Source organism: Zalophus californianus, chromosome 17, assembly GCF_009762305.2.
Source record: "Zalophus californianus isolate mZalCal1 chromosome 17, mZalCal1.pri.v2, whole genome shotgun sequence".
In the NCBI taxonomy this organism is placed as follows: domain Eukaryota; kingdom Metazoa; phylum Chordata; class Mammalia; order Carnivora; family Otariidae; genus Zalophus; species Zalophus californianus.
In genome coordinates, this window is record NC_045611.1 from 19,539,606 (window position 1) to 19,566,286 (window position 26,681).

Sequence of the window (26,681 nt, forward strand, 5' to 3'; positions counted from 1 at the left end):
TACCAACAAAATAAAAAGGGCATGACGAGTTGCGTGTGTCATGTAATGTTCTTCGTTGACTGCTGTGCTGAGGTTTTCAAAACTGGCATTCTGAACAAGTGTATTAATTTGAATTTGAAGTCCTTTTGTACTAAAATGATGGGTGCAGGAACATATAAAATTACATATGTTTGTTGTCTTTGATATAAGATGGATACTCAGGCAGTCCAACATGACAAGAGATAACTATTTTCCCGACAAGAAATAAAGATGCCTAAACAGTCTGAGAGTTAATATTATGAGTTGTAGTTAGATGCTGTGACACTGAATTTGGAGCGTGATAATAACTTCTCAGAGTTCCCGACTTATCCCCTCTGCCTACCATCGTATGTACTGCCATAAGAGTTTATGGTTTTAATATTATTCTGTGGGTTTGTCCAAATCATATTACGATGAAATTCCTCTCAGAGAAGATCCAGCTGAGCAATGAAGAACAATGGTTGCATTAAACTTAAGGATGGATTCCGGGGCCTGAAACCAGGTATTTGGACGTCTTGCATTTCATTAGGTGGGGATGTAGAGAAGCTAATTAATTTGGTCATGGAAAACATGTTGTAACGTTGCAAATTCTGTACTTATGTTCAGGGAGAAATTGAAATTCCATGGACTCTCTTCTGGAACACCAGAGACTTTAGTCCAGAGGGGGTCTAGAAGCGGCTATAGATAATCACACATGTGAACGTCTTGTCCACAATTGCTGATGTTTCCCATCGTACACATGGGGCTGGATTCTTAAAGAGTACCCAGGAATTCTGCAGTTTCTTTAAGGTGTTAGATACCAGGAGGTGAACTAGGACTGGGAGGAGGACAAACCCCAGGGTAGAACACCAGTGTGCTCTGGTCAAAATGATCTAGTGGCCAAGAGCAGGGGGTGTTCGTGCCCCAGGCCTGACACTCCTGTGTGTGTATGTGTGACATTCTCTGTGGATGGAGGCACTTTCCTTCTCTGGAATAGGAAAAAATCAAGGGGTGGGATGGAAATATCCCCAAGGTTCCTCTCAGCTCAGATGGGCAGTCCCATTGTAGCATGTGGGGTTCTTCAAGGTGGTGGGCAAGTGTAATGGCAAATTCATTCCCATACTTCCCAGACAAGGCACAGGGACTCAGGGGACAGAGGGGAATGATAGCCCTGCTGGGTTTTTAATGAGCATGGCTGGTTCAGGTTGGAGAGAGGGCTTTTCCTTTAAACACAAGGTACTTGCAATGGAAAAAACCATGCAGGTCAGTTTGTAGGCAGATCTGATCATTGGTTAAATATGCAGGGCATTAAGGGGGTGGCTGAAGGAGAGGACGTCCTTCTGCACCTCAAAGGCCACTGCTCTCTTGAATTGCATCATGGTATTATGTTAATACGGAGCAAGCTGTTGTCAAGAAATTATTAAAAATTAGCAATGGGCTCCAAAACGCAAGATGACAAATTGGTGCCCAGGGTTCTGGGAGAAAGAATAATTTATAGCCTTCAAGTGAAATCTCAGGTTGTTTGTTCTTCATTTCTGGAAGCAGAACACAACATTTGCAGCATGTGCTGGATAAATTAACCTTTTGTTAATTTTGGAAGCTGCCATCAGCCCCTCCAGCTCCCTCTCAGTTTCAGCAATGAAGCAGACTCAAGGGGTGAGAACCACATTGTACCAGCGTATGTGCTCACTCAGGGCCCCCAGTTAGTGCAATACTGCCTTATTTCCTTCTGGACTGGAAGCCCCATGAAGGCAGGACTGTGCCCCCCTCCGTATTTCTGGTGCTTGGCACATAGTAGGTGCTCAATAAAGATTTGTAGCACGCACAACTCTTGGGAGCAAGGTGAGCATGAAGAGCAGAGCAAAATAGGAGGAGATGGGGAGGGTGGCAGCTTGTTACCACCCTTTCCCCTACAGCAGACTCTGTCCAGGAGGCAGAGCCCATCCTTGGAGCTTCTTCGTGCCCTGCCTTACCTGCCTGCCCTCCTGGAAGCCAGTGGCTGAGTAGCCGGACCAGCAGCAATGAGATTTTCCTGCAGGTCCTGCAGGGAGGGAATTCAGGAGCAGGGGAGCCCCTCCCTTGGGCATCCCAGAATCCACTCTCGGGTTGGGCATCATCAAGGCCAACCAGAGGGCCCCCTGGGGGGAGAGGAGCCGCCACATTCTGCCTAGCTACAGCTTCCCAGAGGAAGGCAGGGAACGTCTGCAGCTCTGCGTTGGGATGCGAAGTAACCAGTATTTCTGAGCTCACATTCTCCTATGGACATTATTCAGTTTTTACTAATTGGCTCTACAATTTTCTCAGTAGTTAATATTCATCTGTCAAAGATGGAAGCATAAATAAATAACTTCGGTTCGAGCACACCTTCTTATTAGACCATACATCATGTTAGAAAGTTCGCATTCTTTAACCAGGAAGATGAAATTAGAAACATCTTGAAGAAGCCTTCTTGTTATCAATCATGTCATCTTGAACATGTTTCGAAGCTTGCTGCTGGCATCAAGAATAGATGTTTTATTCAAAAGAATGTATTTAAAGAAAATGACAGCGCTTTTCGATTTCAGTTTTTTAAAAACAGGAAATCTTTCAAGCCCTCCTGACTTGAGCATTCTAGTGCTTCAGAAGATGTGTGGAGAGGCTCTGGCCTTTTCTGGATGTGCCATAAGGGTGCAGAATTTCCTGACCCTTTAGAAAGGGTGTGGGGCAGAAAGACAAAGACACTTACGGTTCAGCTCAATGTCCTCGGTCCTGTGTGGCTTTGACAAAGTCACTTACCCAGTCTGGGTTTCAGTTATTCATTTATGAAATGAAGAGGTAGTATGAGGTTGGTGTTTTAGCTCGGGCTGCTATGACAAATGACCATAGACTGGTTGGCTTAAATAACAAACATAGATTGCTCCCTGTTCTGGAGGCTGGAAGTCCAAAATCAAGGTGCTGGCAGATCCAGTATCTGGAGAGAACCCTTGTCTCGGTTTGCAGATGGTTGTCTTCTTGTTGTGTCCTCGTGGGGTGGAGAGCAGAGAAGATTCCGTGTCTCCTCCTCTTTTTATAAAAGCATTACTCTCATCATGACAGTTGTACCCTCATGACCTCAGCTGTCCCTAATTACCTCCCAAAGCCGCCCCCCCCCAACCTCCAAATACCACTGGGGTGAGGATTTTCCTGCTCCTAGCTTATGGCCCGCTCCTTCCAGTATGGGGAGCAGAGGGCTAGACATCCTCCAGTGCCCTCCAGCTCTGACCTGCTTGACCTCAGGAGAGATGGGATGAAGGGTTCACGTGGCTCTGTATCTAATCCCCTCCTCCCAAGAGGGCTCAGGATCTCTCTCTAACCCCAGCCATGCCTACATTAAGTTCCACAGCACAGTATGTGCAGTTAGGGAGTCCCTGACCCAGGAGAACAGGATCTTTGCCCCAGCTTTACCCTGTTGCCTGTTATGACCTTGGGTAAGTCACTTTTCTTCCTGGGCCTCATTTTCCCCATCCACAAAACAAGGCAGTTGTTGGATAAGCTGGATCTCCAAGAGCCGAGATTTACTAATGATCCTGGGAGTTACCAGATAGCAAAGGCACAGATGTATTTCCACAAAACAAATGGAATCTGATCAGTTTCCCTAAAGCCCAGATCCTATGGGGCAATGTGTTCCTTATTGGAAAGATAGTTTGGAATCTGTTGGTCAAATGAATCCAGAAAACATAGGCCCCTGGTCAGCAACAGAGGTCATTCTAGGGGCAAGAGCGCTCAAAGCTTTTTCCTTCCTTGATGGTCCCAGAGAACCAATAGCAGCGTCTAGACCCCACTGAATTGGCATTCAACATCAAACGTATTCTAGTCTGACTTCCTTACTTGACAGTTGAGAAAATAGAGACTCTGAAAGAGGGACTCACTGGCCTAAGGTCACATCCCAGGTGGTGGCAGCCGTGGGACCAAAGCCCAGTGCTCGACCCCACCCCCGGCCCTGCCTGCAACCCTAAACTCGCTTCTCGTTTGAAAGCATGAACACAACTCCTCAAAATGCACAACTTAATTTTGAATTCCTTCCCTTTTTTACGCTTAAATATAAAGTCATAGTTTGTAAAAATGCATAAACACCAAACCTACACTCAGCCATATGCTGCCAACCACACCCATCTGCTGCCCCAAACTTCCAGCATGACTGGCTGTCAAAAACTCATCATGGACAGTTTGCCAAACACTTCGCAGCCAAATCTCATGGAAAATTAATAGTGTTAAATATGTCTGTGACATCTCTTATGAATCAAATGGGTCATTTGGTGACAACATGTTTCCCTCCACCCCCACTGAAAGCCAGGAGGCATTAGATTGCATGCGTGAAGGCAGTGGCCAGAACAGGAGTGAGGACAGATTCCAGGGTTAAGAGATCACAGAGTCCAGCAGGACGGATGCACCTGGAAGCGAGATGCAGGAGGATCTGAAGCACCAAAATAACGGACAGGGGACCTCAGTGGAGGGAGAAGCATGTCCGGTGGCCAGATCATGGGGACAGGTGTCTGGACCAGGCTCTGGAAGAGGCACGTGCAGAAGTGGGACTTGAGGCCCCACGGCGAGGATGCATAGTGCCCGTTCGAGGAGCAGCGGACGTGATTGGTGGTAGGATCAGAAAGGCTGGTTACAGCCCAACCTCAAAGACCTCAAATGCTGGGCTGAGGGCTGAAGCTCTCAGGGGAGAAGCAACCAAACCCTGGTAAGAGTGGGGTGATTGATGAGGAGGGGGAAATATGGACTGTGGAGAAGAGACAGACTGAGGTTCCAGTCTTGGGTATTCTGTTTACCAGCTGGTGACCTTTGGCAAGTCACTCAAACAGTCATCTCTATGAGGGGGGACTTTGAGGTTACACCTTAGTCTTTCCTGCAGTGAGAGCCAACGAGTGCCGTGCATGTGCTCAGCTTCACATAACTCGCATCGCTGAATCTTCAGAAGGACTTTCTGGGGTCAGTACAGTTATTATCCCATTTCACAGGTGAGGACACTGGGGCCCTGGCAAGGGGCCTCTGCTTTACACCGCTGAGCTTGAGTGAGCTTCCCACCTATGTGATGATGTCAGGTGTCGCACATGGCCTGATATTAGCACTTGCACACCTCCTGGTCTGGGAAGGAGCTGGGCACATGCTCATAAGCATTTCACAGGAGCTGACCTATTTAATCTTTGCAGTGGCCGTGCGAGATTGGCATATGGCTTCTTGCATTATATGGGTGGGGAAGGCTGTCACTGTTCCTATCAGCTGTTATCTGGAGCACCAGTGTTCCGTTGATTTATCTGCACCATGTCCCATGCACAGGGGTGCCAATTTCATGGCCTGGGGTGGAGTCAGGTCTTGGTGTTTCTGAAGGCTGCCTGGGTGACCCTGCTGTGCCACCAGGCTGCCAACCCCCTGGCCCCGTAGCAAAGCTCCTATTCTTCACTGAGTCTTTGAAAATAAAAACTCCACATCCTTCTTTATTCATGGTGTCCAGGAATTCCCAAACCTAGACCTTTGTTCCATAAACAAGCTGACTTCAAATAAAGTTTGAATCCTGATGCTACTACTGTTTTTTTTTTTTTTTTTAAAGGGCAGGGAGGGGCGCCTGGGTGGCTCAGTTGGTTAAGCGGCTGCCTTCGGCTCCAGTCATGATCCTGGGGTCCTGGGATCGAGCCCCACGTCCTTCTCCCTGCCCGGCGGAGAGTCTCCTTCTCCCTCTCCCTCTCCCTACCACTCTGCCTACTTGTGCTCTCTCTCTATCTCTCTGTCAAATAAATGAATAAGATCTTTAAAAAAAAAAGGGGGGCAGGGGGAGAGAAGCTTTTCCAAGAATGTAGATCTGCTGGTGCAGACCTGGGAGTATCAGGGTGGGTTAGCTTTGACTCACCTGTCAGGTTGCCTTGCTACTTTCTTCTGTTTCTTGGGGTGACTACTCTTCTGAGTTTGTAAAGGGCCGTGGTCTCTGTGGGGTGCCCCAGGCTCTTTAGTACCCCTAACTGCTGTCACATGGCTAGGTTAACACCTACCCTGCTTTCCTGCACCCTCCCGGCTTCTCTGCCTCCGTAGCTCAGGACGCGGCCTGGCCACCATACAGGCATAGATCTTTCCCTGCTTTTCAGAGAGGGTCATGTTGTCTCGGTGTGGACACCTTCAAGGAGGGAAGGCCATCAGCTGCCCCCAGGATCAGGCCTGGGTGTTAGGATTCCCTCAAATTGTGATTGCAAAAAATGGGTGAGTTCCTTGGGGTTTTCCTTGAATTAAGACTCAGGGTGGGTCTGGCTTTTGGCAACAGGGTCTGCCCGTGCTGTCAGATAGATATCTTTCTGTGGTCTGTCCCAAGGTGATTTTATTACCAAAGAGGTTTTGCATGGTCAGGGACCCCCTTGCACCCGCCGCTGAAGTTGTGGCTTAGCTAAAAGTGACAATAGTTAGTAATATTATACTAATACTAATACCATACTAATATAATACTAATACTATACTAATAGTAATAGTAATATTAACCGCCAATAGTTACAAGCACCAGTGCTATCCCAAGCACGTTATAAACACTGTGGGTTTTATTTCTCCCCAAAGGTGTCTGTGGTAGTTTACTTTTATCCCCATTTTACAGGGGAGGAAACCGAGGCCCAGGAAACTCCAGAAGGTGGTTCGCATAGGTGGCAGAGAGGTCTTGTTATTTCCAAGGCCCGCGTCCTTTCATCTCTCAGGAGTACAGAACTAGAAAGTTATTTTGTAAATTCAGCTGCAACATGCCTCTCCAAGAGGTCCTGTATTTAGTGCCAGTCTGCTTTCTGGAGGCCCTGCTGGGATACCTCATGGAGTCCATCTGATCAGAACATTCTCAGTTCCAAATATAAAACTGAAAACACCAGCCCATTTGGGACATTTTTTTTTTTTAAAGGAAGACACTGTGAAGTGTGCCAAGTTTTAGAACTACAAGGGGTCTTAAAGACAATGTCGTCCAAGCTTCCCATTTTATATATGAGAAAACTGAGGCCAAGGAGGGAGGGAGCAAACTGCCCAAGGTCATAGAACAAGTGAGTGGTGGATCTGCGCACCCACAGTTTACCCACCTCTCGGGGTTGGGGGTGGGGCTGCTGAGGGATGAAATGCTTGTGACTTACTTGGTCCAATACTTGGTACATAGGGGTGGGCCATATTTGGGGATAGGTGATGAGGCCTCTTGGCAGGCAGTGGGGATGGAGCAAAAGGGGAATGACCTCAGAGGTAAAAACTGGGAACTTGTAACAGGCTATGAGGGGATCTGTCAGAAACGGCTGACTCCTGGGTTCCTCGGTTTTGGTGACTTTGAAATGGGTTTCAAAAGATGAATAGTAGTTTATGCAATGGACAGGGCGGGGGGTGGGGGGCTTCTGCTGGGAAGGAACGGCCATGTGAAGGCATGGGGTCAGAGCAGGATGTATTGGGGCCTGCAACTCCGATCCTCTCTGGACTCTAAATACCCCAGGGGAGCACAGACCAGAAGACAACAGGCCTCTTAGCGCAGTAACAACCATAAAAGCAGCAGGGAGAGAAAATGATAATCCATCCTTGAAACGAAGTTTGAAAGACATTTCAACACCTTTGTTCACTGACATCTCATGAGCTCCATTCAGAGGCTCCGAGTTAATGAAATTTAGGCAGCTGTCCACCCTCCTGACATGCCTTGTCCCCGTGTCACCTGAACTGTGGGCCTGGTCGCTACCTGGAGAGCAGGGAAGCCACTAGGCCCTCCGTTCTGCCTCTGAGCTGCACGTGGTATGGCTGTTGTGTGCCTGCTCGGTCAGAACCAGAGATGTTGGGAGTGGTAGGACCCATCATCAGAGCTGCGAGAGTGGTTCCAATCATTCTTTCATTCCTCTCCCCAAATTACATTGTAACAAACTTTGCAAACATGTTCATTTCTGACCAGATCACAGCAGCATGCACAATGCCATTTATTTTGGAATGCTAAACCAAGGCCTGTTTTCTTGGCTCTGTTTTGTTTTTGGGCTTTTATTTGTTCCATTTCCAGAGCTGATCCCAGGTCTTGAGGTCCTGGATCTGGGAGTTTTCTCCTGAAAAGGGTATATGTGTGTGTGGACACACACAGGTGGCTCAACTTCTCAGAAGCAGAGCAGAGTGGGTGACCTGGAACCAGCCATGCCTGAAGCCTCCCTCCTTATTGGGCATGTCTGGCTTACAGGCCCTATGTCCCTGACGGGGATGCTCTAGATAAGCAGGTCCAAGCACACTAGTCCTATCTGGTGAGCTCACCATCATACTCTTCCCCACCATACAGCACCCTGTGGGCACATCAGAAACCCTGGGTACTTCATCCAGAACCCTGTGACCAGAGAGTTTGTCCCTGTACAATCTAAGGGGGTCCTTGAATGATGTGTTTCTTCCATATTGTCCTTAAATTGCCCAGGTGAAGAATTCATCACCAGAATTCTACCCCTGGGGTAGTCTGCACAGCATCTAGGGCCAACCCTCTCCTAGACCTGTGTGAACTCTGCATATGCATCATCTCACTTCATTTCTCCTACAACCTTGGTGGCCCAGAGAGGTTCAGGAACATGCCCAAAGTCATACAGCTGCTCAGGGCTGGAGCAGGGCCAAGAACCAGGACAGTCCGGCTGCAAAGGTTGTAGGTGAGCTCAACCCTGGGGCAAACACTGTCCCCAGGGTGTGGCTATGGCCTGTCTACACCATATCAGTTAGAGTGGGTTCAAGGGTCATTCTCCTGAATCCCTGTGAGAGGGAGAAAGAGTGAGGGGCCACCCTGCAAAGGTGAGGCTTCTCTCTAAGAGAGATGTGAGCACCAGGGGGAGCCACAGGAAAGGGTCCATGATGGGGAGGAGTCCCAACATCCGGGCTTCAGAAGGAAACTCTAATGACTCAAGTTTACTAGACTGGAGGAGGAAGGGGTAGAGAAATGTCTGAATATTTGAAGAACCCATGAAAAGGCATTAACTAGTTCCCCATATCTCTGATACATAGCACTAAATTCTGTTTCGATCTAAAGGCAGACCTTGTTTGTGATGCCCAAGTGTGCAAGGACCTGATTCAGTTGGTAGTGAGTGCTCCGACATGGAAGCATCCTATCAAAACAGAAATCACTTACCACTTCAGTGAGAATTTCAGTATTCACTAAGTGTACTGGGGGCGGGCAGCAATGACAGCCTTTTAAGCCTAATATAAAACCAAGCCAAAGTTTTAATTAATTTCCCAAAGATTCCAGAAAACATTAGAGACAGACATAAAGTTTCATGGGACAAGATGTTCTTTCCAGCACTATTTATCATATTAAACATTAGAAACAACCCAAATGTCCCCAAATTGGGTATTGGAGAGGCAAAAATATGGTACTACCATATAATGCAATATTAATTTGTCATTCAGATGAGGTTTAAAAACAGCATTTAAGTCACAAGAAAAAACTCACCACATGAGTAATGTGAGTGAATGGTAAGTAGATGGGGAGGAATGCAAAGTTGTACAAATGAGTGTATGCAAAAATGCATAAATATGCACACACACACACAAGTTGATTTAGGAATAGGAAAAAGTGAAATGGATAGACTGGGACAAAATGTAAGCTGTGATTGGAGGCTAGTGGTGAGCTAATCAGGGCCACATACTGTGCTCTATGCCCCAGAGTTCCTCACCAAGGGCCTGCATCACTTATAAAATCAAAGCACAAGGTATTAAAATGTTATTTTTGAAGACTAGAATGATACAGGGAAACACAATATCGTGTTACGTGACAAATGAGGGATGCAAGAATATGCATGAATTATGACCCTAATTATGCCCATAAATTTAGTTATTTATTCCCTATTTGTTTCCAGGAAAGTATTGCCAACAGCATAGGTGAACACCTGTGCATGCCCTCCCCCTTGACCCCAGTGCGGGGTGGGGGGGTGGGCTTAAAGCAAGGGTCTGAAGATGCTGATGGTTGTCCCTGGGCTGTAGGATTTGGGTAATTTCCTTTCTCGACTTTATTTTCTTCAGGGTTTTCCAAATTCGTTTTTTCCTATCAATGTGTATAGAATCAAGAGGGAAGCCCCAGAAAAGCCAAATACAATTCCTGGAGCCTCTTAGGAACCCAAGGATTGTTAGTCCCCTTCCTGCTGTTCCGAACCTTCTTATTCGCACTGAAAGGGTCAGACAGCCCGAGACCTTGAGGACGCGGGAGAGGGGAGGCCTTCTGTGCTGTGTGCTCTGCAGCGGGGCAGCCCCGCGCCCAGGCCACCTGCCCCTCCCCCCCAGGACGGGAGGACAGGCACCATCCGCAAGTTCAGGGGGGGTTCCCACCAGGCGTGACCTTAAAAAGTCTGCGGTTGTCACTTTGGGAACTGGCTCAGGAAATCCCAGGTCTCTAAGATGCCTTGTTAAACACATCCAGCCAAATTCAGCAGCTCAAACCAAGCCTTGTCATAATCCCCAGAATCACAACAAAAGTAAACAGGGGGTGATGACACCCCCGGAGTGTGCATCAGGTTTACTCATACTTTTATAAAGAGGTAATTTGCAAAAGTGCAGTTAATCCCACCGTGCTTTATAATTTAAATGTCGCTGGAAAATGATTGCTGACATACAACTGATTAACAGCAGCCCTTAGTGCCAAATAATAAATCAGCATCTAATCCACTGTATGTATGAAGATGGAAGGAGATAAAAAGAACCTTCTCCCCCACCCCCTCCGCTGTTATTGTGATAGAATGTCCAACTTTTTCCAGAGGTTTGGGAGTTTGGCTAAAAGCTATTTTCTCACAAGAAAAAGACACATAGATGATCAATTGTCAAAACCTAAGTGTGATTTTTTTCCCCATGGGGAATTGAATTACCCCCCTCTCCTTTGATATGCTTGGGAGGACCTGTCCATCACTCTGCCCAAAGTTGGGGCAAGGGGAAGGTGAGGGAGGCCACTTCCAGCTCCCCACATTCTAGAAAGATAAGCCACCAATTCTCTTCTTCCCAAGGCATAATTGGTTTATGTTTTTGCCTTTGATTTTGCGAGTGACCCTGTTTCCTTCTAATAAATTACTTAAAAAAAAAAAAAGTTAGCCAGTGTTTGTTTTTGTTTGACAAAAAAATAATAATCCTGATGTAAATGTGTTGAAGGAAAATAATTCTCTGGTATTGAAGTTTTACGAGTTCTTTTAAACACACACAAAAATCAAGTAGTTGAAAGGACTCCCTTCCCTGGTGTTCCTAATACAAATAAATGTGATATTTTCAAGGAAAACATGTCCTAGATGGTGGTGGTCAGGGGATTTCTCTGTGGGTCAGCTGCCACCTAGGTGTGAGGAGATTTTTCTGCTGTCTTTAGCAAAGACCCTTAGGTATTATACTTCAGCACATCCTGATTTGAAAACCTGGCCCTGGGGCTGGATGGCACACATGGGCCCTACGTGGACATTTTCATTGTCTTGCCAACGGTTTTTTCCTTGGCTTCTTACTAACCGGCCTCCCTAGCTCCTCCTCACTCCCTGACCCCGGGGGCTACCTACTCCTGCCGCTGACTTCTCCTCCCTCAAGGCCCAGGGTTCCAGGACCAGGGCAGAAGCAGGGCAGAGGGTGACCCTGGCCTCTTACCTGGGAGAGGCTGATCGCTGACCTGCAGGAACCTTCTTTCTGAGTGGGGACTCTCTGGCAGGGTCACCTTTCCTACCTCTTCCTCAGTCCCTGGCTCTTCCTATCAAAAAACCTTGCTCTCTTCCTTTCAAATGCATTTTCAAAGGTAGTCCTTGAAACGGAGGCCCTATCTCTCTAGGAACTCAATTTCGGCTTTGTTAAATTGACAGCAATGCCTCACTAGTAGGAAAGGAGTGTCTCTTAAAACAAAAATAATTACATCATGCATTCTGTGTTTACTACCAACATGTATCAAAAGTGGGGCTTGCATTTCTTTAGCTGTAGTTCCCCAGGTTTTGGTCTCAACCTGCTGGATGCTTGGCATTCTCCAAGAGCTGTCTCCTCTGGAGACTAGGGACTTCAAGTGGGTCACAGAGGGGTGAACCTGTACCAAGAGGTGCTATTATCTAGGATGGTGGTTTGTAAACTTTGTTCTTTTTTAAAGCAGCAGAACCTTGTTTTTCAAATGATCTATATAACACAGGCACAGATCCCATTTACAGAAGACTCCAGCCCGAGGAAAAACCAGGGCACACTTAGCACTGATTTCCAATGGTTTAAAGTTAGCTGACCTAGATATTTGCATATATTTAAGTAACATTCTAATTATTTATTACTTTGACAATGGAAGGTGAAAGGTGGATGCTGGGCTTGTGTCTGCCTTGTTAGAGCTCTGGATTTCACAGGTCAAGGTAGCGTGGTTGGCCATGACTCAGGTGAGCGTACCTATTCAAAGCCAGTCTGTTGAGATCATGAGAAAGACCAGAAGGCAGGCTTTTCCATCTACCTGTTTTTAGTGTAACCACATTTCCCAGAAGTTCTGGTAGAGTGATAATCCTGTCCAGGCTGGATGTAGCTTGCTAGGTACCAGATGCCGTGCTAAGGGTCACACACTTGTCATCTCATTCAGTGCCCATGGCAAGTCCTAGGAAGTGGGTACTATTTTACAGATAAGCAAAGTCAAGTTCAGAAAGGTTGAGTAACTCATACATGGTCACACAGTAAGTAAAGGGCACCTCTGGGATTTGTACCCTGGTGATGAGACTCCAGAATCCATCACCTGGAGCTCGCTTTGCAAACTGTAATTCTATATAGCAGTAACCAGTCCTATTTCGCCTTTCTGCTTCCTTCCTTTGCTGTTCATCCCATTCCATCCCAGTCTTCCCTGCTCTTCTCCCTTGCCTGGAGACAGCTTGCTCCATTTCTTCATCTTACTAGGAGCCCCTGGGGCTGCTGACACCCATTCTCACTGCTGCTCAAATGCAAACATCACTAGGGCCAGCTCCTGGCATCCACTCTAGGAAAGATAAGATGGAAAGTGAATGCCCCCAAATTTGCAAGGAATGTGCAGAGAAAATGATTTGTGATGTGTGCTTTGAAATATTAAACTCCTGGGCTGGAAGCTGGGTCCTGCTTCTGGTAGCCGCTGGCTGCTTCTCCACCCTCGTGACTGTGTCATGTGTGCCTGTTGGAAGAGGAGCTCTCCTTTTAAGGAGAACTGAGTTGGCAGATGTTCTTCCCCAGCTTCCTGCAAGCGGAGATACTGGGCTCCTGCCAACATCAGCTCAACATGGAAGCCATGTTGGCAAATAGCTTGCCCAAACCCTAATGCGTCCAGAATAATCTGTTTGGCCGCCAAGCTTCTTCTCCCACAGCGTGCCACAGCTTCCATCTTGTCTCCTCTCAGTCTGGTCCAATGGAAAAGACAGCAGGAAACCTGCTCTCCTGTCCCTTCTTTAACCCCCAGTCCTAATATGGAGAAGGCAGGGTGGGGCCTGCTTAGGTTCAGTGATGGCTCAGTAACTAGGTCTGGAAATGAGGCTGGGAATGGTGGGCAGGGGTGGCAGAGTCTTGCCAGAGGAAGGAGGATGGGCGGCCCTTGGGTCTGGGCAGGCAGGAGAAGAGACCGTGATTTTGTGGAATGTGGAAACTGGGAGGACTGGCAGAGGTCTTCAGTTTACTGGCCATGCCTCCTGGTTCTCAGTACCTTCTACCTTGTTGTCCTGTCCTTGTCATTTCTGATCACTCAGAATGAGTTGCACCATCCCTCTGCTCAGACACCGTTGCAGCACAGTCCACCCTGCCTCCTTAGCTGAGACACATGCTCTTTCCTAGACTCTCCCTCTTTCTAGCTCAACAGCATGGACCATCAAGCCCCTTATGGTGGGGGCTGGGCACGGAGCTTTTGGGAGTCTCCACCCTGCAGCTCTGGAGATCCTGGTGCAGCAGCTCTGGAGATTGTGGTGCAGACAGGTGCTGGAAGAGAGGACGCTGGCCCTGCAGCATGGGAGAGAGCCTAGTGCCAGTGGACAGGAGCGAGGCAGAGAACAGTTGAGTCACAAAGCAGAAGCGGATGTAGGGGGATGGGCACAGCAAGTTCTCAAATCAGAACTCTCTGGTGGGCAAGTGACAGAAACTCCCTCTGTCTGGTTTAATTGATAGAGGGGACTTACTGGAAAGCATTGGCATAGCCACAGGTTTGAAGAGTTTCTCTCCTTGAATTCTGCACCAGGCATCTCTCTCACTGCACTGCAGTCCTAGCCTGGGCCGAAAGCCCCAGCCACACAGCCTTTTCTTCCAGCTCCAGCTTGAGAAGTCTCAGGAAGGGGCCCTATTGGCTTGAATCACATGAACACCTTGGGTCAAGCCCTCATCTCTCGGTCTCAGTTTTCTCATGTCTTGAATGGATGAGTGGGACTAAATGATCTCTAAAGACTCACTGGGCCCGAAGGGACATGTGTCCTTTCATTTCCATATCCCCAGAACCGAGCACAGGGTGGGCGCCTACCACACAGTGGCTCTCCTTCAATGTGTGCAAATGAGTCTGCCTCTTCCTCAACATCTGTCATTGCTGGGACTCACCAAGAACTGAATTCTGGGGGGCGGAGCAAGATGGCGGAGGAGTAGGAGACCTAGATTTCGTCTGGTCTCAGGAATTCAGCTGAATAGGGATCAAACCATTCTGAACACCTATGAACTCAACAGGAGATCGAAGAGGAGAGTAGCAACAACTCTCTGAACAGAGAAGTGTCCACTTACTGGAAGTCGGGCCACTGCTCCTCCAGCAGGGACACAACAAGCGGCAGAGCCGGGGAGACTCCCCTTTCTCCCCCGGAAGGAGCGGCGTGGAAACGCACCGCACGGATCTGCTGGGTTTGGAGACTCCTTACGGGGTCGGATGCCAGAGATACAAACGCTCGGTCACAGGCCGGGTGAGCGCAGAGTGTGGCCGGAGACCAGGGAGATGGGAGTGACTGCTTTTCTCTGGGGGCACACTGAAGAGTGGGGCCCCAAGTTCTCAGCTCCTCCGGGTGGAGATTGGGAGGCCACCATTTTCACCCTGGTCCTCCAAAGCTGTACCGAGAGCTTGCAGGGAACAAAATCTCCTGAGAGCAAACCCGAGCAGCTTGCTTAGCCCAGACCGACAAGGGCGGGGCAATTCAGCCTCCGGCAAAGACATTTGGAAACCAAGGCAACAGGCCCCTCCCCGAGAAGATCAGCATGAACAGCCAGCAAGCCAAGACCAAGTTTACCGATCAAGGAGAACGGGAGAATTCCAGCGCTAGGGGAATACTGCACATAGAATTCATGTTTTCTTTTTTTTTTTTACCATGATTCATTAGTTAATCAAAGTTAATTTTTTTAACTGTTTTTTTTTTTAATTTTTCTTTTTCCGTTTTTCAGCCAACATCTTATCAATCCCTTTTTTAAAAAAAAAACATTTTTATTTTTCATTTTTAGAGTCATATTTTATCCCTTCATAGTAGTTACCCTTATTTTTGGCATATATATATAAGTTGTTCTCTCTTTAAAATTTTGAGATACAGTTTCTTCTAACAGATCAAAATATACCCTAAATCACTAGTGTATGGCTTTGTTCTAGTCTCCTGCCTGATCACATTCTCTCCCTTTTTTCTTTCTTTTTTTTTTAAATCTTCTTCTTTCTTTTTTCAAACAACTTATCTTATCAATTCCTTTTATAAAATCTTTTATAATTTTCATCTTTACAGTCATCTTCCATCCCTTCATTGTATCAACCCTTATTTTGTATATATATGTCTTTCTTCCTTTAAAATTTTAGGAGGCACTTTTTTCTAACAGACCAAAATATGCCCAAAATCTAGTGTGTGGCATTGATCTATGCACTAGCCTGATCATATTTGATCATTCTGCTTTTTTTGTATTGTTCTGTTTTTGTTTTTATCTTTTTTCTTTTTTTTTTTCTCTTTCTTTTTTCTTTCTTTCCCTTTCTTTTCCCCTGGTTTCAGGTCTTTTCTGATTTGTATACAGTATATTTGCTGGGGACGTAGTTAACCTGTTAGCATTTTGTTCTCTCATTCATCTATTCTCCTCTGGACAAAATGACAAGATGAAAAAATCACCTCAGCAAAAAGAACAAGAGGTAGTACCGTCAGCCGGGGACCTACTCAATATGGACATTAGTACGATGTCGGACCTAGAGTTCAGAATCATGACTTTAAAGATACTAGCTGGGCTTGAAAAAAGTGTGGAAGTTATTAGAGAAACCCTTTCTGGACAAATGAACTAAAATCTAACCAAGTCAAAATCAAAAAGGCTATTAATGAGGTGCAATCAAAAATGGGGGCACTAACTGCTAAACTGATAAATGAAGCAGAAGAGAGAATCAGTGATATAGAGGACCAAATGATGGAAAATAAAGAGGCTGAGAAAAAGGGAGATAAACTACAGGATCACGAGGGCAGAATTCGAGAGATAAGCGATACGATAAGACGAAACAACATTAGAATAATTGGGATCCCAGAAGAAGAAGAAAGAGAGAGAGGGGCAGAAGGTATATTGGAGCAAGTAATAGCAGAGAACTTCCCTAATGTGGGGAAGGAAACAAGCATCAAAATCCAGGAGGCACAGAGAACCCCTCTCAAAATCAATAAAAATAGGTCAAAACCCCGACATCTAATAGTAAAACTTATGAGTCTCAGAGACAAGAGAAAATCCTGAAAGCAGCTCGGGAGAAGAGATATGTAACCTACAATGGTAGAAACATTAGATTGGCCACAGACCTATCCACAGAAACCTGGCAGGCCAGAAAGGACTGGCAAGATATCTTCAGAGCACTAAACGAGAAAAATATGCAGCCAAGAATACTATATCCAGCTAGGCTGTCATTGAAAATAGAAGGAGAGATAAAAAGCTTCCAGGACAAACAAAAACTAAAGGAATTTGCAAACACGAAACCAGCCCTCCAAGCAATATTGAAAGGGGTCCTCTAAGCAAGAGAGAGCCTAAAAGCAGCATGGATCAGAAAGGAACACATACAATATACAGTCACAGTCACCTTACAGGCCATATAATGGCACTAAATTCATACCTTTCAGTAGTTACTCTGAATGTAAATGGGCTAAATGCCCCAATCAAAAGACACAGGCTATCAGATTGGATTAAAAAACAAGACCCATCAATATGCTGTCTGCAAGAGACTCATTTTAGACCCAAGGACACCCCCACATTGAAAGTGAGGGGGTGGAAAACCATTTACCATGCTAATGGACACCAAAAGAAAGCTGGGGTGGCAATCCTTATATCAGACAAATTAGATTTTAAAACAAAGACTGTAATAAGAGATGAGGAAGGACACTATATCCTACTTAAAGGATCTATCCAAGAAGAAGATCTAACAATTGTAAATATCTATGCCCCGAACATGGGAGCAGCCAATTATATAAGGCAATTAATAACAAAAGTGAAGAAACACATTGACAACAATACAATAATAGTGGGGGACTTTAACACCCCCCTGACTGAAATGGACAGATCATCTAAGCAAAAGATCAAGAAGGAAATAAAGACTTTAAACAACACACTGGACCAAATGGACTTCATAGACATATTCAGAACATTCCATCCCAAAGCAACGGAATACACATTCTTCTCTAGTGCCCATGGAACATTCTCCAGAATTGATCACATCCTAGGTCACAAATCAGGTCTCAACCGGTACCAAAAGATTGGGATGATTCCCTGCATATTTTCAGACCACAATGCTTTGAGACTAGAACTCAATCACAAGAGGAAAGTCGGAAAGAACTCAAATACATGGAGGCTAAAGAGCATCCTACTAAAGAATGAATGGGTCAACCAGGAAATTAAAGAAGAATTAAAAAAATTCATGGAAACCAATGAAAATGAAAACACAACTGTTCAAAATCTTTGGGATACAGCAAAGGCTGTCCTGAGAGGAAAGTATATAGCAATACAAGCCTGTCTCAAGAAACAAGAAAGGTCTCAAATACACAACCTAACCCTACACCTAAAGGAGCTGGAGAAAAAACAGCAAATAAAGCCTAAACCCAGCAGGAGAAGAGAAATAATAAAGATCAGAGCAGAAATCAATGAACTAGAAACCAAAAGAACAGTAGAACAGATCAACGAAACTAGGAGCTGGTTCTTTGAAAGAATTAACAAGATTGATAAACCCCTGGCCAGACTTATCCAGAAGAAAAGAGAAATGACCCAAATCAACAAAATCATGAATGAAAGACGAGAGATCACAACCAACACCAAAGAAATACAAACAATTCTAAGAACATATTATGAGCAACTCTATGCCAGCAAATTAGAGAACCTGGAAGAAATGGGTGCATTCCTAGAGATGTATCAACTACCAAAATTGAACCAGGAAGAAATAGAAAATCTGAACAGACCTATAACCACTAAGGAAATTGAAGCAGTCATCAAAAATCTCCCAAGAAACAAAAGCCCAGGGCCAGATGGCTTCCCAGGGGAATTCTGTCAGACATTTAAAGAAGAATTAATACCTATTCTCCTGAAAGTGTTCCAAAAAATAGAAATGGAAGGAAAACTTCCAAACTCATTTTATAAGGCCAGCATTACCTTGATCCCAAAACCAGACAAAGACCCCATCAAAAAGGAGAATTACAGACCAATATCCTTGATGAACATGGACGCAAAAATTCTCACCAAAATACTAGCCAATAGGATCCAAAAGTACATTAAAAGGATTCTTCACCACGACCAAGTGGGATTTATCCCTGGGCTTTGGCAAGGCTGGTTCAACATCCGCAAATCAATCAACGTGATACAATACATTAACAAAAAAAAAAAGAACAAGAATCACATGATCCTCTTAATAGATGCAGAAAAAGCATTTGACAAAGTACAGCATCCTTTCTTGATCAAAACTCTTCAGAGTATAGGGATAGAGGGTACATACCTCAATATCATAAAAGCCATCCATGAAAAACCTACAGCGAGTATCATTCTCAATGGGTGAAAGCTGAGAGCCTTTCCCCTAAGGTCAGGAACGCGGCAGGGATGTCCACTATCACCACTGCTATTCAACATAGTATTAGAAGTCCTAGCCACAGCAATCAGACAACAAAAAGAAATCAAAGGCATCCAAATCGGCAAAGAGGAAGTCAAACTCTCACTCTTTGCAGATGATATGATACTGTATGTGGAAAACCCAAAAGACTCCACCCCAAAACTGCTAGAACTCATACAGGAATTCAGTAAAGTGGCAGGCTATAAAATCAATGCACAGAAATCAGTGGCATTCCTATACACCAACAACAAGACAGAAGAGAGACAAATTAAGGAGTCGATCCCATTTACAATTGCACCCAAAACCATAAGATACCTAGGAATAAATGTAACCAAAGAGGCAAAGGATCTGTACTCAGAAAACTATAAAATACTCATGAAAGAAATTGCAGAAGACACAAAGAAATGGAAAAACGTTCCATGCTCATGGAACGGGAGAACCAACATTGTGAAGATGTCAATGCTACCTAGGGCAATCTACACATTCAATGCAATCCCCATCAAAATACCATCCACTTTTTTCAAAGAAATGGAACAAATAATCCTAAAATTTGTATGGAACCAGAAGAGACCCCGAATAGCCAGAGGAATTTTGAAAAAGAAAAGCAAAGCTGGAGGCATCACAATTCCAGACTTCCAGCTCTATTACAAAGCTGTCATCATCAAGACAGTACGGTACTGGCACAAAAACAGACACATACATCAATGGAACAGAATAGAGAGCCCAGAAATGGACCCTCAACTCTATGGTCAACTCATCTTTGAGAAAGCGGGATAGAATGTCCAATGGCAAAAAGACAGTCTCTTCAACAAATGGTGTTGGGAAAATTGGACAGCCACATGCAGAAGAATGAAACTGGACCATTTCCTCACACCACACACAAAAATAGACTCCAAATGGTGAAAGATCTAAACGTGAGACAGGAGTCCATCAAAATCCTAAAGGAGAACACAGGTAGCAATCTCTTTGACCTCAGCCGCAGCAATTTCTTCCTAGAAACATCGCCAAAGGCAAGGGAAGCCAGGGCAAAAATGAACTATTGGGATTTCATCAAGATTAAAAGCTTTTGCACAGCAAAAGAAACAGTCCACAAAACCAAAAGACAACCGACAGAATGGGAGAAGATATTTGCAAATGACATATCAGATAAAGGGCTAGTATCCAAAATCTATAAAGAACTTATCAAACTCAACACCCAAAGAACAAATAATCCAATCTTGAAATGGGCAGAAGACATGAACAGACGTTTTTCCAAAGAAGACATACAAATGGCCAACAGACACATGAAAAAGTGCTCAACATCGCTCAGCATCAGGGAAATCCAAATCAAAACCTCAATGAGATACCACCTCACCCCAGTCAGAATGGCTAAAATTAACAAGTCAGGAAACGACAGATGTTGGCGGGGATGCGGAGAAAGGGGAACCCTCCTACACTGTTGGTGGGAATGCAAGTTGGTGCAACCCCTCTGGAAAACAGTATGGAGGTTCCTCAAACAGTTGAAAATAGAGCTACCATACGATCCAGCAATTGCACTACTGGGTATTTACCCCAAAGATACAAATGTAGGGATCCGAAGGGGTACGTGCACCCCAATGTTTATAGCAGCAATGTCCACAATAGCCAAACTGTGGAAAGAGCCAAGATGTCCATCGTCAGATGAATGGATAAAGAAGAAGTGGTATATATATACACAATGGAATATTATGCAGCCATCAAAAGGAATGAGATCTTGCCATTTGCAATGACGTGGATGTAACTGGAGGGTGTTATGCTGAGTGAAATAAGTCAATCAGAGAAAGACATGTATCGTATGACTTCACTGATATGAGGAATTCTTAATCTCAGGAAATAAACTGAGTGTTGCTGGAGTGGTTGGGGGGTGGGAGGGAGGGGGTGGCTGGGTGATAGACATTGGGGAGGGTATGTGCTATGGTGAGTGCTGTGAATTGTGCAAGACTGTTGAATCACAGATCTGTTCTTCTGAAACAAATAATGCAACATATGTTAAGAAAAAAGAAAAAGAAGAAAATAGCAAGAGGGGAAGAATGAAGGGGAGTAAGTCAGAGGGGGAGACGAACCATGAGAGACGATGGACTCTGAAAAACAAACTGAGCGTTCTAGAGGGGAGGAGGGTAGGGGGATGGGTTAGCCTGGTGAGGGGTATTAAAGAGGGCACGTTCTGCGTGGAGCACTGGGTGTTATGCACAAAGAATGAATCATGGAACACTACATCAAAAACTAATGATGTAATATATGGTGATTAACATAACAAAAAATTTAAAAAAAAACCCTGAATTCTGGGGCATTTCTCAGAATCCTTAAGTCCTGGGCCAAGCTCTGGGTTGGGAAAGACATGCTTATGATGCAGACCAGGTCAGGGAGATTGGTCTCCAAAGGAGCAGCAGCTTGGGAACAGCTGACTATGTTGGATGGCCTGGTGAGAGCATCCCTGTCTGTCTTGGCTCTGCTTTCCAGGGCAGGTGGAGGGAGGGGCAGCCAGAGAGCTGGTTGTGAACACGGTGAGCCCCAGGAGGAGACTAGCAGATCTAACCTGCTCGCCTCTGCCTGGGTTGAGGCTGAGGGCCCACAGGGATGTTCTGTGCACACAGCATGCCAGGTCTCTTGGGAGCTCTACAGTGGCAATTGGAGGTGAAGGGTTGGGGGAGCCCGGAAGATGGGCCACTCAATTGTCTCAGCCCTACTTCCTCTTCAGGAGGCTCAGAAAGGCTAATAAGGAATTTTGCCATCAGGAAGAACAGTGGATTCACCGTGTGGGCATCTGAGGCTACTTCCCAGTTCTGTCACCCATCATGTGTGTGTCCTTGGATGAGCCAATTAGCTGCTCTGAGCCTCAGTTTTGCCATCTGTGAGATGGGCCTGACAGCATAACCTACCTGACAAAATTGTGTCTGAAAAGTAACCGCAGAGATGTTGTTTAAGTCATTCTGTCATTTTTGGTGGAGCCATTCCTTTGTGAAAAGTTATCCTAAATTAACTTTCCAAGCTGGGTATGTAGAGCGCTGGATGAGTGACTGCCCAGGCTGGGGCTGGGACATCAGATGGGGAGGGCTTCCGTGAGAGGCTGAACTCTGTCTTCTGATTTCAACCAGTGGAGCTCTACTCACGGGGGTTTTCTTGTTGGGGTTCCATATCATATTTAACTTGACAAAAGGGGGTGGCCTCTCTAAAGCATATTAGCAGTGGAGGGCAACATGGAAGGAACGTGAGCTCTGTGCCAGCCAGATCAAGGGCTTCAGCAGCAACATCACTGTGCAGGGTTGTGGTGAGGACCATGGATGCCTATCCTGTCCCAGGACCCACGAGGGGGCTTGGCTAGGTGAGTCCGCTGGTACGCACAGACACCCTGGGAGGTGGATGATGCATCTGGAGCTCAGCCAGGGTCTCATAGATAGTAAGTGAGGGGATCTGGGACCAAGTCTGGGAAATTTGCACCCCTGGGACACCTGTCACTGAGCAGCCTTGCCTGCCCTACCCGACCTCATGCCCAGGATGGCTTTCTCTTTAGTTGACAAAGGCATGCTGCGTCATGTTGATTTTGGGAAGGGCTCTTTCCTCTTGCTTCTATCCTCTCTCTGCTCAGTTTTCTGTCTGATTCACCCATGACCTCCCAGGAGACTCCCAGTTTATTATCTTAGAATGGCCAAGGGAGAAGATGTTTGCTTGATAAAATGCCAGGGTTTCTGTTAGCTTCGAGCTTGACTCTTGTGTACTACCTTTGTCTGGTGGGTTTGCTCTCCTCCATGCTTGGCTGATCCACAGCCCAGCAAATCTCCCCAAGATCCTGGTCATATGCTCTTGTTCATGTCTGAGTCCCACTCAGTGCGTACGATGATGCTTCTTTGGTGACCAGTCTACACCTGCACGGGCACCTGGCCTCCATAATCGAACAAAGATGGTATATATTCAATCCACACATGAATCTTTCTAACTTAGCCGATTCATTTTGTGGAATACACATGACTAATCCATCTAGAAAATTCTCACATTGTAAATTCTGGTGTGTTTAGAAGAAAATTACATTCTCCCCCCTTCCTCCACACAGTGCCTTCACTGACATGCACCCCTCATCTTGCATACAGGTGGCATTTACATGGAAAGGAACTAAGTGGAAAAGGAGGGAGGGACATGTGAGCAGAGCATTTAAAGCTTCACCAGAATAGAAGCAGCAGGGCCTCACTTTATGAAAGCTGAAACACAGAGAGTCTTTACATATAGGAGGCACTCAATAAACGACCACAGGAAAGGAAGAAAGGAAATCATCCGTGCTGTTTGCTCTTCCCCAAGATACCTGTGCCCAGTGTCTCTTCCTGAGTTTCCAACCTGGGTGTGATGGATTTTTGGTGGTCTGTGAGTTTTACAGTCCATGAGCAGGGCTTTCCCCAAGTGTTCTGAAATGGAGGAGAAGACTGTATTCAGATTTAGAAACCCTGAATTCTAGTCCTAGACCATTTAGAGGTTTTTCTCACCTTGCACGAGTCCACAAAGCCCATTGAGACTTGGATTTTCTATCTGAAGAATGGATTACACAGTGGTAGAATTTCTGAACTTGGACATTGCCTAGGAGACCCACCAGGGGTGGTGAGAAGCTGCCCTGCCTACCTCTAAGGGGCATTCCCGGGATCACTGGGGTTGGTGAATGTGACAGTGCACTAAAGTTATGCCCTAAAGTGTATATCATCACGGCTGCTCTGTGGCTGACGCTCTTTGGCCCCTCCAGTGGGCTGCCGAGTGATGGGTGGGTGCGGCTTCCAGGGTCTTGCACTCTGGCTGGACAGAGGCCGACCTCAACTCCCCACTGATTCCCAACATCCAGAGTAAGGCTATCCTGGGAGTTCTGCTCTGCTTCTGCTTTAGACCATCAGATCATGTGCCTAGGAGTCCAGCCTTGGCCGCTGGCTCTCTTTGCCTGGCTGGGCCTGAGCAAGGCTACATCTAAATTCTGTTTCCTCAGGTTTTATTCCACAGGAATATCTTGATCCAAAAGAGAGAAGGGATGGCCCCCCCTCCTCACCCCCGCCCCATGTGTTTCTCCCAGTTTCCTGCCCCCAACCCCCGACTCGAGCTCTGGAGGGTTCTGTCGCTCCTCTGTAGTTCCAGAGAACTGAGCTTAAACAAATAATGGATTTTGTCTTTTTAATAACCAGAGGGAAGAAATCTCATATAAAGGGAGTGATAGTTGTCAAAATCCATGCCAAGGGTCAAAAATGTGGCTGAGTGTTTTGTTCACATAACTGTAATTCGTAGATTTTGTGTGTGTGTGTAGGGGGTGGAGGCTGGACCATCAACATACAAATAGTTCATCTAAATGACACATTCCAGGACAATGAGACATATTAAGCTTTCTCCTTTCATATCCCAAATGGAAAAAAACATTTCTCCAGCAACCGCAGGAATGTTTTATTGCAACAGGGCTATATGGCCTCCGATGGTCACGCACTGAATCTGGGGCTTAGCATCAGAACCTGGGTCATGGTAGGGAGGGCCTGCTGTCCAGGGCAGGAAGGAAGGGGTCCCAGTTCAGGTCTGATCAGTAAAGCAGACCGCTCTGCCGTCCAACGCGGAAGCCGTCCAGTGCGTTCAGATGCAGCTGCAGCAGAGAATTTTCTCTCAGAGCTTGGTGCTCACAGCGCTGAGGAGGCCCCAAGTGTGACCCGGACTCGGGCGTCTGCCCTCGTCCTAGCTAGGTGCAATAAGTAAACCGAGGCTCGGGTTGGGTGTGTGGCTTCCCCCGTTTCCCCCAGCAGCTCAGTGGTGGAGTCTTTGTGCTCCCTCTGCCTGCCGTCTGCATGTGCAGGGCTCTCTCAGGGACCTCAGGGAAGTCAGCTAATCGCCGCCGCTCCTTGCTTCCTGGATGCTTAAGACAAGACCTGTGAAGCCCTGTGAGGACTCCTAGGAGGCCACACTCCAAGTTCAGTGAGGCCTGCACTCCCCTTCCTTCTTGGGCATTGCCTTCAGCTTCCCCAGCTCGCCGGCAGTCTCTGGGCCTGACACTTTCTCCCTGTATTTACAGACACTAATCATTTCCCCTGCAACTGAACAACTTGAGCTGTGAAAATTTGATAAGACAATTTAATTGTCGGCTTTTACCTGTCTGCTCAACAGAGCTGGGTATCTCGGGAAGGTGAGCTGAAGTGTGAGCAGAGCCACTTGATCAGGGGGCTAGAACAATGCAGCTAGATTAGAGAGTTCCAGCAGAGGCCCCCAGACCTACTTCTTTGCACCCCCTTGTAGATGGTGCCCTTTTTGCAAACTTTACCAGGGCTGTCCTCCGGATGGTAACAGAGAAGCTGGTCCCGGACACTTGATGTGCAGTGGGGTAGTGGGCTTTGCATGGGGACAGCTCTCACCTCTTCCCGGGGAGCTTGTTTTCAGGGGAGCAGTGGGTGGGTTTGATGGGAAGGCATGATCCAGCTGTGTGGCCACAGCCCAAGGGCTTGGTACCAGCCATCCTCCTTCGTGGTAGAGGAGGATGGGGCTGGTCCTCAGGAGAGCTTTTGCAAGTCCTTGTGAGTTACTCATGACTGTTCAGCAGGCTTTAGTCCTTCCCTCTGTGTTTGTGGGTCATTTTACTGCAGTTGGTATGATGCTGCAACCTGGGGACCCATGCTGATTTTAGACCAGACGTGCTCATTTTATTGAATCGAATCCTCACGGTAACACTGTGGAGAAGAATAGGAATCTTTATTCCCATTTCACAGATGTCGATCCTGAGACTCAGAGAGGTTAAGCAACTTTCCCGAAGCAGCACAGCTAGTTAGAAGCTTCAAGATTCAGATAGGTTGTAGTGGACACTGTCGGGGCGCTGCCCAGATCCCCTCAGATCCTTCTTTCTGATTCTGCACGCCTGGTACCCAGCTCCACGGGCTGTGTCTCTAACTCTTGTACCTGTACCTCTCCCAGGAGGTCTTCCCTTGGACTACAGGAGCCTGGAAATCCCACTGCCTCCTGGGCAGCCTGTGGTCAATGAGCAACAGTTGGGGAGTCCAAAAGGCCAGCTCTCTGCCTGGAGGCACGACAGACTCTGAGGTGTAATTTGTGCTCCAGAGCCCCCTGGAGTCCTGTGGAAGCTGGGACCCCACCTGAACTCACGCCTTTGCTTGGCCTCTTCTCTTTTTCTGTTCTCCTCCTGCTCAGCTGTTTCTTGTCCTTCTACCTTAATAAGTCTCTTGCACACAAACTCTCATTTCCAGGTCTGCTTCTGGGTGATCTGACCTAAGATTTGGAAGTATGTCTGACCCTCACCTGCCCTTCGGGGAGCCCCACAGCCTCATCCATTGTCTCATGTGACCGGCACGCAGACTGCAATGCGAGTGTGGGAAACGTCTGGCTTGGGGTCTCGGCGTCGCTCCAGAGTCATAAGCACTGTGGAACATGAACTGGAAAGATAGCCGAGGGGTGGATTCCTTAGCCTCTGCAATGTACAGTCTCATCATCTGTAAAATGGGAGTAATCATCGTGTTCATATTAAGGGACGGTTGTGAGCAGTCTGTAAATTTGCATATGCAAAACAGCATTGGGAACCTACTGAGCGCCATCAGTGTTAGCAAAATTTTTTAAAAAATATTTTATTTATTTATTTGTCGGAGAGAGAGAGCACAAGCAGGGGGAGTGGCAGGCAGAGGGAGAAGCAGGCTCCCTGCTGAGCAGGGAACCCGATGTGTGACTCGATCCCAGGACCCTGGGATCATGACCTGAGCCGAAGGCAGACGCTTAACCAACTGAGCCACCC